The 9978-nt window shown below is 45.5% G+C and overlaps 1 pseudogene; it reads left to right on the top strand.

The window, feature by feature from the left end:
• The first annotated feature begins 305 nt into the window (after nt 1-305).
• LOC112079214 (transcription factor Sox-9-B-like) lies at nt 306-2793 on the top strand (annotated as a pseudogene).
• The last annotated feature ends 7185 nt before the right edge of the window (nt 2794-9978 follow it).

Raw genomic sequence — 9978 nt, 5'->3', positions numbered from 1 at the left:
ATCGCTTCCCTCCTGACTTGGACCAGTCTATAAATACAGGCTTCACACTGAAAGTGTATTCATAATTCTCTCAATGATCTTGGAAGTTTGACGCGAACATTAAATTGCGCCTTTATGACAGAAATTGTTTTATTTCCAAGAGAAATATACATTAGAGTGCGTTTGCAGCGTGCCTATTCGCAAGAAAACGTGCTTTGAATAGACGACTTTTGAAGGACTTCACATTAACATTCTGACAGTTTGCAGGAGCGCAGCTTTGTCAACCAATTTGCGCACCGAACTCAGTGACATTCATTGCAGCCCGTGGGCACAGCAGCAGTTGGATTCTAAAGTCTTGAAAGGAAGGAATTTTTCCCTCCAAGAGCAATTCATTGCATTAGCTCAGCGGTCATTTTTTTCGCATGAATCTACTCGACCCCTTCCTGAAGATGTCAGACGAACAGGAGAAGTGTTTCTCTGACGCTCCAAGCCCCAGCATGTCTGAGGATTCGGTCGCTCGCCGTGCCCGTCTGGCTCCGGTTCTGACACCGAGAATACCAGGCCGTCCGATAATCATCTCTTACTGGGTCCAGACGGCGTGCTCGGCGAGTTCAAGAAGGCTGACCAAGACAAGTTCCCTGTATGTATCAGAGATGCGGTGTCTCAGGTGCTGAAGGGTTACGACTGGACCTTTGGCCCATGCCCGTCCGAGTGAACGGCTCCAGCAAAAACAAGCCCCATGTCAAGAGACCCATGAACGCTTTCATGGTGTGGGCTCAAGCCGCCGGAGGAAACTGGCGGACCAGTACCCACATCTCCACAATGCAGAACTCAGCAAAACCCTGGGAAAACTCTGGAGGTAGGTTACAACTCTCATCACTTTTCCCGCCGTTGAGGAGATTTTTAGTTGATCAACTAATATGTGCTCATTCACAAATAGCTTCTTAGATAAAGCTTGAATTAATAGCAGCGTGAATCAGTTATTTGGAAAGATGTCTGGTGTATAGCTACATTTGCAATTAAATAGTGTAAACTATGGGCATAATTTCGATTCGAATTTGTAGTTTTCAAATATTGGGCTATAATAATAATAGTAATAATTATAGTACTTGTTTCAACACTTCGAAAACGTGTAATAAATACGATACTTGTTCCAGATTACTCAACGAAGGCGAGAAGCGTCCGTTCGTAGAGGAAGCTGAACGCTTGAGAGTGCAGCACAAGAAAGATCACCCCGACTACAAGTACCAGCCCAGAAGGAGAAAATCCGTGAAGAACGGGCAGAGCGAGCCAGAGGACGGCGAGCAAACCCACATCTCTTCCGGTGACATCTTTAAAGCTCTCCGGCAAGCCGACTCGCCCGCGTCCAGCATGGGCGAAGTGCATTCTCCCGGTGAACATTCAGGTAAGAACAATTAATTCGAACAATTCATTAAATTGTCGTTCTAGATAATACCAGGTTTACTCAAACTTGCTTTTGGTCGATATAATCATCTTATAATATAATCATGTTAAAGTAGAATGGGAATCACTATTATGCCGGTGAAATGAAAGAGTTATATATATATATCCTTTATATTGTACATGCCTCTACTATCCTATTGAAAAGGTGAATATCAGTGCTTTTAGAGCCCTCATGAACTGACACACCTGTCAATGATTTGTGGTTTTTACAAGCCGACATGCAAATCTCCCACCTGTCTTTACTCTGCCCACTTATCTCTTCCTCTTTAAAGCACATTAGATAATGACACCATTCCCTTCATGGCGGGAAACTCCGAAATCTTATTTGCACTTTCTTCATTTCCAAACATATCTTTATTAGCTCCCTGGTTGACTTGTGTCAATAATATCATGATGCAGTGCAGTGAGATTAACTCTTTCTTTTTGGACCAGCAGGCCAGCCCAGGGCCCACCTACACCACCGACCACCCCCAAAACAGACCTGGCTGTGGGCAAGGCCGACCTGAAGCGTGAGGGCCGCCCCCTGCAAGAGGGCACGGGCCGCCAGCTCAACATCGACTTCCGGGACGTTGATATCGGTGAGCTGAGCAGCGACGTCATCTCCAACATCGAGGCCTTCGATGTCAATGAGTTCGACCAGTACTTACCGCCCCACGGGCACCCCGGCATGCCCGGCGTCAACGCGCGCCCAGACGAGCTACACGGGCAGCTACCGCGGCATCAGCTCCAGCTCCATTGGCCAGGTGGGTGCTGGAGCCATGGCTGGATGCCCAAGCAGCAGCAGCAGCAGCACCCCATCTCCATCCTGAGTGGAGGTGGAGGTAGTGGGGAGAGCAAGGCCAGAGCCAGGGGAGAACCACTCAGATCAAGACGGAGCAGCTGAGCCCCAGCCACTACAGTGAGCAGCAGGGCTCCCCTCCCCAGCATGTCACCTATGGTTCATTCAACCTGCAGCACTACAGCGCCTCATCCTACCCCTCCATTACCCGCGCCCAGTATGACTATTCTGATCACCAGGGCGGCGCCAACTCTTATTATAGCCATGCAGGTGCCAAGGCTCAGGGCTCTATTCCTTCAGCAGCTATAATGAGCCCCAGCCAGAGGCCCATGTACACCCCCATCGCCGACCCCACCGGAGTGCCCTCGGTGCCCACCCAGACCCACAGTCCACAGCACTGGGAGCAGCAGCCTGTCTACACCCAGCTCTCCAGGCCCTGAGGCCAGAGGTTAGAGATCAGCCCCTTAGTCCTTAGCACAGACTGTCCCATAAGAAACCATCTCCTACCAGAGACTCTTATCTCCCAGAATCCTCKGTGGCCCACAGGCCTCTACGCCAACACCCTCCACCGCCAATAGAAAAACCTTCAAGAACTTTTTCAAAGTAATGAACATTTATTATCTTCGGAAAAACGGCTCACGACAGTGCCTTTTTTAACGCTCGGAGTTGTGATTATATTTTTATAGGTATAATGTTAAAAGAAACTCAGTTTTGAAAAGAGGAATCCTCCGTGAGGATATATTTGTTATAAATATTTTAGTATGTACTGTGTATGTGTTCTGAACTGTCTTTTGGTACTATATCTTTCGGGGGATTTATACGTTTAATGAGGAAGAGATGCTTTAGGTGAACAACGTCCTCCGCGGCCTTACTTCTCGCTCATGTATTTTTGTACAGGAACAGGAAGTCAAAAGAAAATAGTCCCCCTACTCACTGCCTGTCCTCTTTTAATACATTCTGCTTTGATTCTCATGTACATGTCTTATTGTAATTGTTTACGAGATCTTATAAGAACTGAGCAAAGTTGGTGTTTAAATAGTTTATGGCCGTGACTTATTATGTGACCATGTCATCAGTGAATTAGACAAATTATCGCTATTTTCTTGTCGCTGCGTTAGCAATTAGCACATCAGCGCAGGTTATTGTGTTGGGAATGCTAATAGCATTAGAAAGTGCCATATAGTTACACCAGGGGCCTTACTGACTGTTGGTAGATGTGACTGAGAAATGCTTTGTATTGCCTTCATGCCGYTGGTGCCTGTTGAAGCGCAGTAGAGAGACTCTTTACATTAGCGATGCTAGCGCAGCAGTGTAGCCTAGAAACCACAGCTGAGTTCTCACTTCCTGTCTGTCGAGAGATACAGGAAGTGGCCTTTGACCCCCAGCAGTCTCCCTTCCAGTTGTCGTTCCTCTGGCCTCTTATTCCTTCCAGTCTTAACATCTAATTTATTCATTAGCAATTAATTTTATTTGAAAAGTAATAACTATTTTGCATTTTATTCCTTTTTAATTCAGCAGCGACTAATTGAGATGAGAAAATATTAACTTTTCCGCAGATGGGTTAGCTGTTCCGATGTGGTACAAATTGTTCTAAGCATCTTTGTTTATTTATAATTTGTAAATGTTTTCAGTTGAAATAGTTATTTTGATGATCTAGTTGTGTACAGATTACTTCTGATTGTGATCAGAGTTGATCTGAAATATGGAAAAAAGAAAAATCTGTACRTTGTTTWATTCATTCTGACAGATATGGATATCATGGTTATTGGAGCTGTGGCTGCAGTGTGGAGATGTCTTTCTATAGAATCACCAGCAGACTTTTTTGTTTTTGAAAAAAGTTGTGTTCTTTATTCTCTATTCCATATCTTAGTTCTCATGTTGGCATCCTTGTAATTCAACTGAATTCTTGTTTTCCTAGGTAAAACACGTCATTGTCTTAAAAGAAGCTTATCTTTTGTATTATATTGTTTGCAATAAAAGAAAACATATTGAAAATAAACTCTATGGTTCTGTTTCATATATTCAGAGAATGTTATTCTAGATTCAGTATGTACATGCACACTAGCAGGGGGGTGAACAGTTTTATCCACTACATTTCTGGAAGTCTCTATTATGTCAACTTACGAGCAGTGGGGTTCCTTTATACCCATAATGCAATGCTTTGTAAGGGAAGTCGACCCACGCTGAGAGAAAACAGTAAGATGGAGAAGTCCTCTAATGACTCAGAATCACATTAAAGAGGAGGTCAGAAACACTCCAGAACCACGGTACTTTATCAAACAGGAGAAAACACTTCACTTATAAAATAAAGAAAAGCAAGCTAAAGTAGAAACAAAACATAACACAATATTAACATTGTACAACATTGAATCCATGTAAATAGACTAGCCAGTTCCTATGCTATAACCTGTCAACTACATAGATAATACCACTGTAGAATCAGAATAGGCCTGCGTGTGTAACTTCAAGGCCAACATTTGACATGTAAAATACCCTGATGAAGGAATGTCCAAAAGGTTTTAACAAACTATTCACTTTAACCTTTACCATAATCCTAACCTTAACCATAACACCAACCTTAACTCTTACCTTAACCATAAACCTAACCATAACCCTAACCCTTATTTTAAACATTTCCCTAACTGTAACCTTAGCAAGCAGTTGCTTATCAACAGATAGTTTGAGCATCTACAGATGGACCATCCAAATAAAGTGTTACTCCAAATTATTTTCAAAGCAAACTTCCATTGTCTTCCCTAGAGATCCTGAATATGTTTACATTGTCAGCTTGCTCCACTCTTTATGTTCATACTCCTTGGTTGGTGAGCCAGGGGGCTACTAGCTACTAGCTTCCTTTCATCCTGTCCTGCAGGCTTCCCATACCATGAGGTCACCGGGCCATCRGTACTACGGCCTATTGGGATGATGTATGTCCACACCCCTTCCCCGAACATGTATACCCCACTGCTTAGAGAAACAAACTGCACATAAAATTCTGTTTATTCATTACCAGCCATACCATAATGGGATTGCGCCACCCTCTATAAATCAATGACAATGTAAACACAATCAGTGGCTAGGTTTGTTAGGGAACTCATGTTGAGAGAATGTTGCTTTCATGTTGAAAGTTAGAGGTAGGTTTCGGGTGACATCTCTGTCCTCACGTCAAGTGGACTGGATCCATCTCTCTACACCAATCCACCACTACCTCACTACCTCACTGGCTGCTGTACAGACCGGACTGATAGCACTCACCCCCTATTTCATAATACTCTATAATGTATACTGAGATCTGTGGACTCACTGGCTGGCTGTACAGACTGGACTGATAGCACTCACCCCCTATTTCATAATACTCTATAATGTTATACTGAGATCTGTGGACTCAATGGCTGGCTGTACAGACTGGACTGATAGCACTCACCCCCTATTTCATAATACTCTATAATGTATACTGAGATCTTGTGGACTCACTGGCTGGCCTGTACAGACTGGACTGATAGCACTCACCCCCTATTTCATAATACTCTATAATGTATACTGAGATCTGTGGACTCACTGGCTGGCTGTACAGACCGGACTGATAGCACTCACCCCCTATTTTCATAATACTCTATAATGTATACTGAGATCTGTGGACTCACTGGCTGGCTGTACAGACCGGACTGATAGCACTCACCCCTATTTCATAATACTCTATAATGATATACTGAGATCTGTGGACTCACTGGCTGGCTGTACAGACTGGACTGATAGCACTCACCCCCTATTTCATAATACTCTATAATGTATACTGAGATCTGTGGACTCACTGGCTGGCTGTACAGACTGGACTGATAGCACTCACCCCCTATTTCATAATACTCTATAATGTATACTGAGATCTGTGGACTCACTGGCTGGCTGTACAGACTGGACTGATAGCACTCACCCCCTATTTCATAATACTCTATAATGTATACTGAGATCTGTGGACTCACTGGCTGGCTGTACAGACTGGACTGATAGCACTCACCCCCTATTTCATAATACTCTATAATGTATACTGAGATCTGTGGACTCACTGGCTGGCTGTACAGACCGGACTGATAGCACTCACCCCCTATTTCATAATACTCTATAATGTATACTGAGATCTGTGGACTCACTGGCTGGCTGTAACAGATCGGACTGATAGCACTCACCCCCTATTTCATAATACCTATAATTATACTGATACTGGACTCACTGGCTTACCAAAGTCCGTCTCATAGTGTGTTGTAGCCAACTCTTTAATCGTTATCATGCCTTGCAAGTCGGCATGGAACCAGTACTATGCACCGCCTTAGTGTGCGATGGATGATACTATACGGGTCCTGGTATAGGAACTTTAACTGTGCATCATAGGTTAGAAATAGAGAAGAGCCCAAATGTAAAATATAATACACCAATGACATCAGACAAAAAACATGGAAATTAAACAGTGCCGTACAAGATACCCATCTCACCAGGGCCGCGCTCAAACAAACCAATCAATCAATCATCAATCAAATGTAATTTATAAAGCCCTTTTTACATCAGCCGATGTTACAAAGTGCTATTACAGACCACCACTGAACTTGACCTTTAAAGGTTGTAGAATCCCAGCCCATGTCTGGTGTCTGCAGTGTGGTAATGTAGTAAACAGTATGTCAGAGTTGGGGATGTGGTCTGCTTGACCACCCAGCCTGGTTATGTAGAACTGTTTTTGGTTAACGGGGAGGTTGACAGCTTCCCCTCTTTCCTCTTTCCCCACAGCAGGAGGCAGCAGACTGTGAAGAACCCGGCCCCCCTCATGCCAAGAACCCGGCCCCCCTCATTGCCAAGACCCCCAGAGATCCCCTGAGGACACATCCATCACTGCCTCTCTGCAGTGGCCCAGACAGGAGCAGAGGCACGCGGGTAGGGGCATGGTAGGGGGAGGGCAGGGTGAGGGGGCAGGGGGGTGAGGGGCAGGGGGGTGAGGGGGATGGGGCGCAGAGGGGCAGGGGGGGTGAGGGGTGAGGGGGGCAGGGTGAGGGGCGGGTGAGGGGGCATGGGCTGGAGGGGCAGGGCGGGGGGAGGGGAGCGTCAGGGGGGGTGAGGGGCAGGGGGGGGCAGGGGGGCAGGGGGTGAGGGGGCAGGGGTGAGGAGCAGGGGTGAGGAGGCAGGGGCAGGGGTTAGGGAGAGCAGCGAGGATGTCCCCGGAAAGGAGGAAACCAGGGAGAGGGGAAGAGTGGGAGAGAGAGCAGAGAAGAAGGGTGAGAGAAGAGTGTGGAGAGAGAGAGAAGAAGGGGTGAGAAGGAAGAGAGTGGGGAGAGAAGAGAAGAGGGGAAGGAAGAGAGTGGGGAATAGAGAGAGAGAGGGTGAGAAGGAAGAGAGTGGAGGAGAGAGAGAGAAAGAAGGGGGTGAGAAGGAAGAGAGTGGGGGAAGAGAGAGAAAGAAGGGGGTGAGAAGGAAGAGAGTGGGGGAGATAGAGAGAGGGGAAGGTGAGAAGGAAGAGAGTGGAGAGAGAGACATAAAGAAGGGGTGAGAAGGAAGAGAGTGGGGGAGATAGAGAGGAGGGGGAGGTGAGAAGGAAGAGTGGGGAGATAGAGAGAGGGAGAGGGTGAGAGAAGAAAGAGTGAGGAGAGAGACATAAAGAAGGGGTGAGAAGGAAGAGAGTGGGGGAGATGAGAGAGGAGAGGGTGAAGAAGAAAAGAGATGGGGGGCGAGAGAGAAGAGGTGAGAGAGAGAGAGGGGAGATAGAGCAGAGGGGAGAGGGTGAGAAGGAAGAGAGTGGTGGGAGAGAGAGAGGGGAGGAGAGAGAGAGGGAGAGAGAGAGGGGAGAGGGTGAGAAGGAAGGAGTGGAGGAGAGAGACAGTAAGAAAAGAAGGAAGTAAAGAAGGGGTGTGGGGGAGGGAAGATAAGGGAAGAGGAGAGTGGAGAAAATAGGAGCGAGGGTGAGAGGAGAGCGGTGAAGAGAGGAGAGAGGGGGAGAAGAGAGGGAGAGAGAGAGAGGGGAGAGGGGATAGACAGAGATAGAAGAGAAACAGACGGATGGAGAGATTGTACAGGAAACAGTAATTAGTGAATTGAATGTAATCATTGTACTATTGTATTGAACACAGATGGAACAGTGATTATTTACTTATATGGTATCATACAGGGTTTAGCTCTCCTCTTCCAGTCCTGTCATTTCCCAACAGCAGCCTTGCTCTGGACCTCAGGTTGACGCTCTGGACCTCAGGTTGACGCTCTGGACCTCAGTTGACGCTCTGACCTCAGGTTGACGCCTTTTCTTCAAAAACAGCACAGAGAGAAAGGCACGAATAAGTGAAGAGGGACTAATGTCCAAGACATCTGAGAAAAATCATCAACACACACTCCTACCATGTGTGTGTGTGTTGAAACAGGATCGCACACAGTCATGCAGAAATATGACAGAAATAACCACAGGTCCCAGGTCATGTAACAATTACTGGTGGGCTGTAACAGAGTCCCTCGGTCATCACAATACTTGGGCTGTAACAGAGTCCCTGGTCATTACAATACTGTGGGGCTGTAACAGACAGTTCCCGGCGTCATACGAGAATACTGTTTTACTAAAACTAGAGTGCCCATCAGGGACTCCTGTAGACTAGTAAAAAACAGTCCCCTAAACTGACTGGACATGTAGAACAATTACTGTGAGGAGGCAAATGTAATAACATATACTCATCATCACTATCGGAAGAGTCGCATACTTACTCCAATGGTCCACCTTTAGCAAAGTACTGTGGAGGGGCTGTAACAGAGTAGTACCTCCTGGTCAATTACCTAAACCTCAAAGCGGTACTGTGGGCTGTAACAGGAATCCGCTAGTGGTCGATTACTATGTGCCAATACTAGTTGTAGGCCTGATGTAACAGAGCGTTCTCCTGAGGTCATATACAAATACTGTAGAGTGAGATATCAGAGTGTACCATCGTGCCAAATAAACCGAATACTGTGGGAAAAGTATATCCCTAACAAAACTATACGATGAAAAAAGAAGCTAAAAAGTAATCAGAAAAAGAAAGAAAAGAAAAATTTATAAACTAAAAGTAATACACTGAAAAAAGAAGAAAGAAAGACCAAGCTAGGTCATGAGTTACAAATTATCAATTGTTACCCCGGGACTAAATGATGAAACAGAGAAGTCCTGGGATAAACCTTAGCAAATACTGGTAGGGCTTGTAACGGAGTCCCTGAGTCAATACAATACTGTGGGCTGTAACAGAGTCCCTGGTCATTACAATACTGTCCGGGCCTGTCAACAGATAAGATCCCGTCATTACGAATACTGTAAGGGCGTGTAGATATAGATGAAGTCCCAGTGACAATAGCAATCTGTGGAAGTAACAGAAGAAGCCACTGGGAGAATATTACTAAAAACTGAGGTCAGATTACTACGTGGGCACAGATAGAGTTGTATTACTTAAACTGAATAACATAGAGAATTAGTCATTGACTAAACTCAACAACTGATCAATTACATTACTGGAAGGAGAGACATGTAAAACAGAGTCGCCTGTGTGAGGTCGTATTACTAAACTGAGGAGAGGTCATTACAAATACTGTGGGCTATGATGTCAACAGATCCTGGTCATTACTAATACGTGTGGATAGGATAAAAGCAGGAGTCCCAGGTACGATTACAATACTGATTGATTACTGGGACTAATAATACAAGAGGACTGATACCATCAGTTCATATCTACCAATACTGTGGGCTGTTAATCAGAGTCCTGCTGGCTGGG

The sequence above is a fragment of the Salvelinus sp. IW2-2015 genome, unplaced genomic scaffold (assembly GCF_002910315.2).
Source record: "Salvelinus sp. IW2-2015 unplaced genomic scaffold, ASM291031v2 Un_scaffold7241, whole genome shotgun sequence".
NCBI lineage: Eukaryota > Metazoa > Chordata > Actinopteri > Salmoniformes > Salmonidae > Salvelinus > Salvelinus sp. IW2-2015.
Note: the sequence above shows the minus strand (reverse complement) of the source record. Positions and strands in the feature narration are given on the sequence as shown.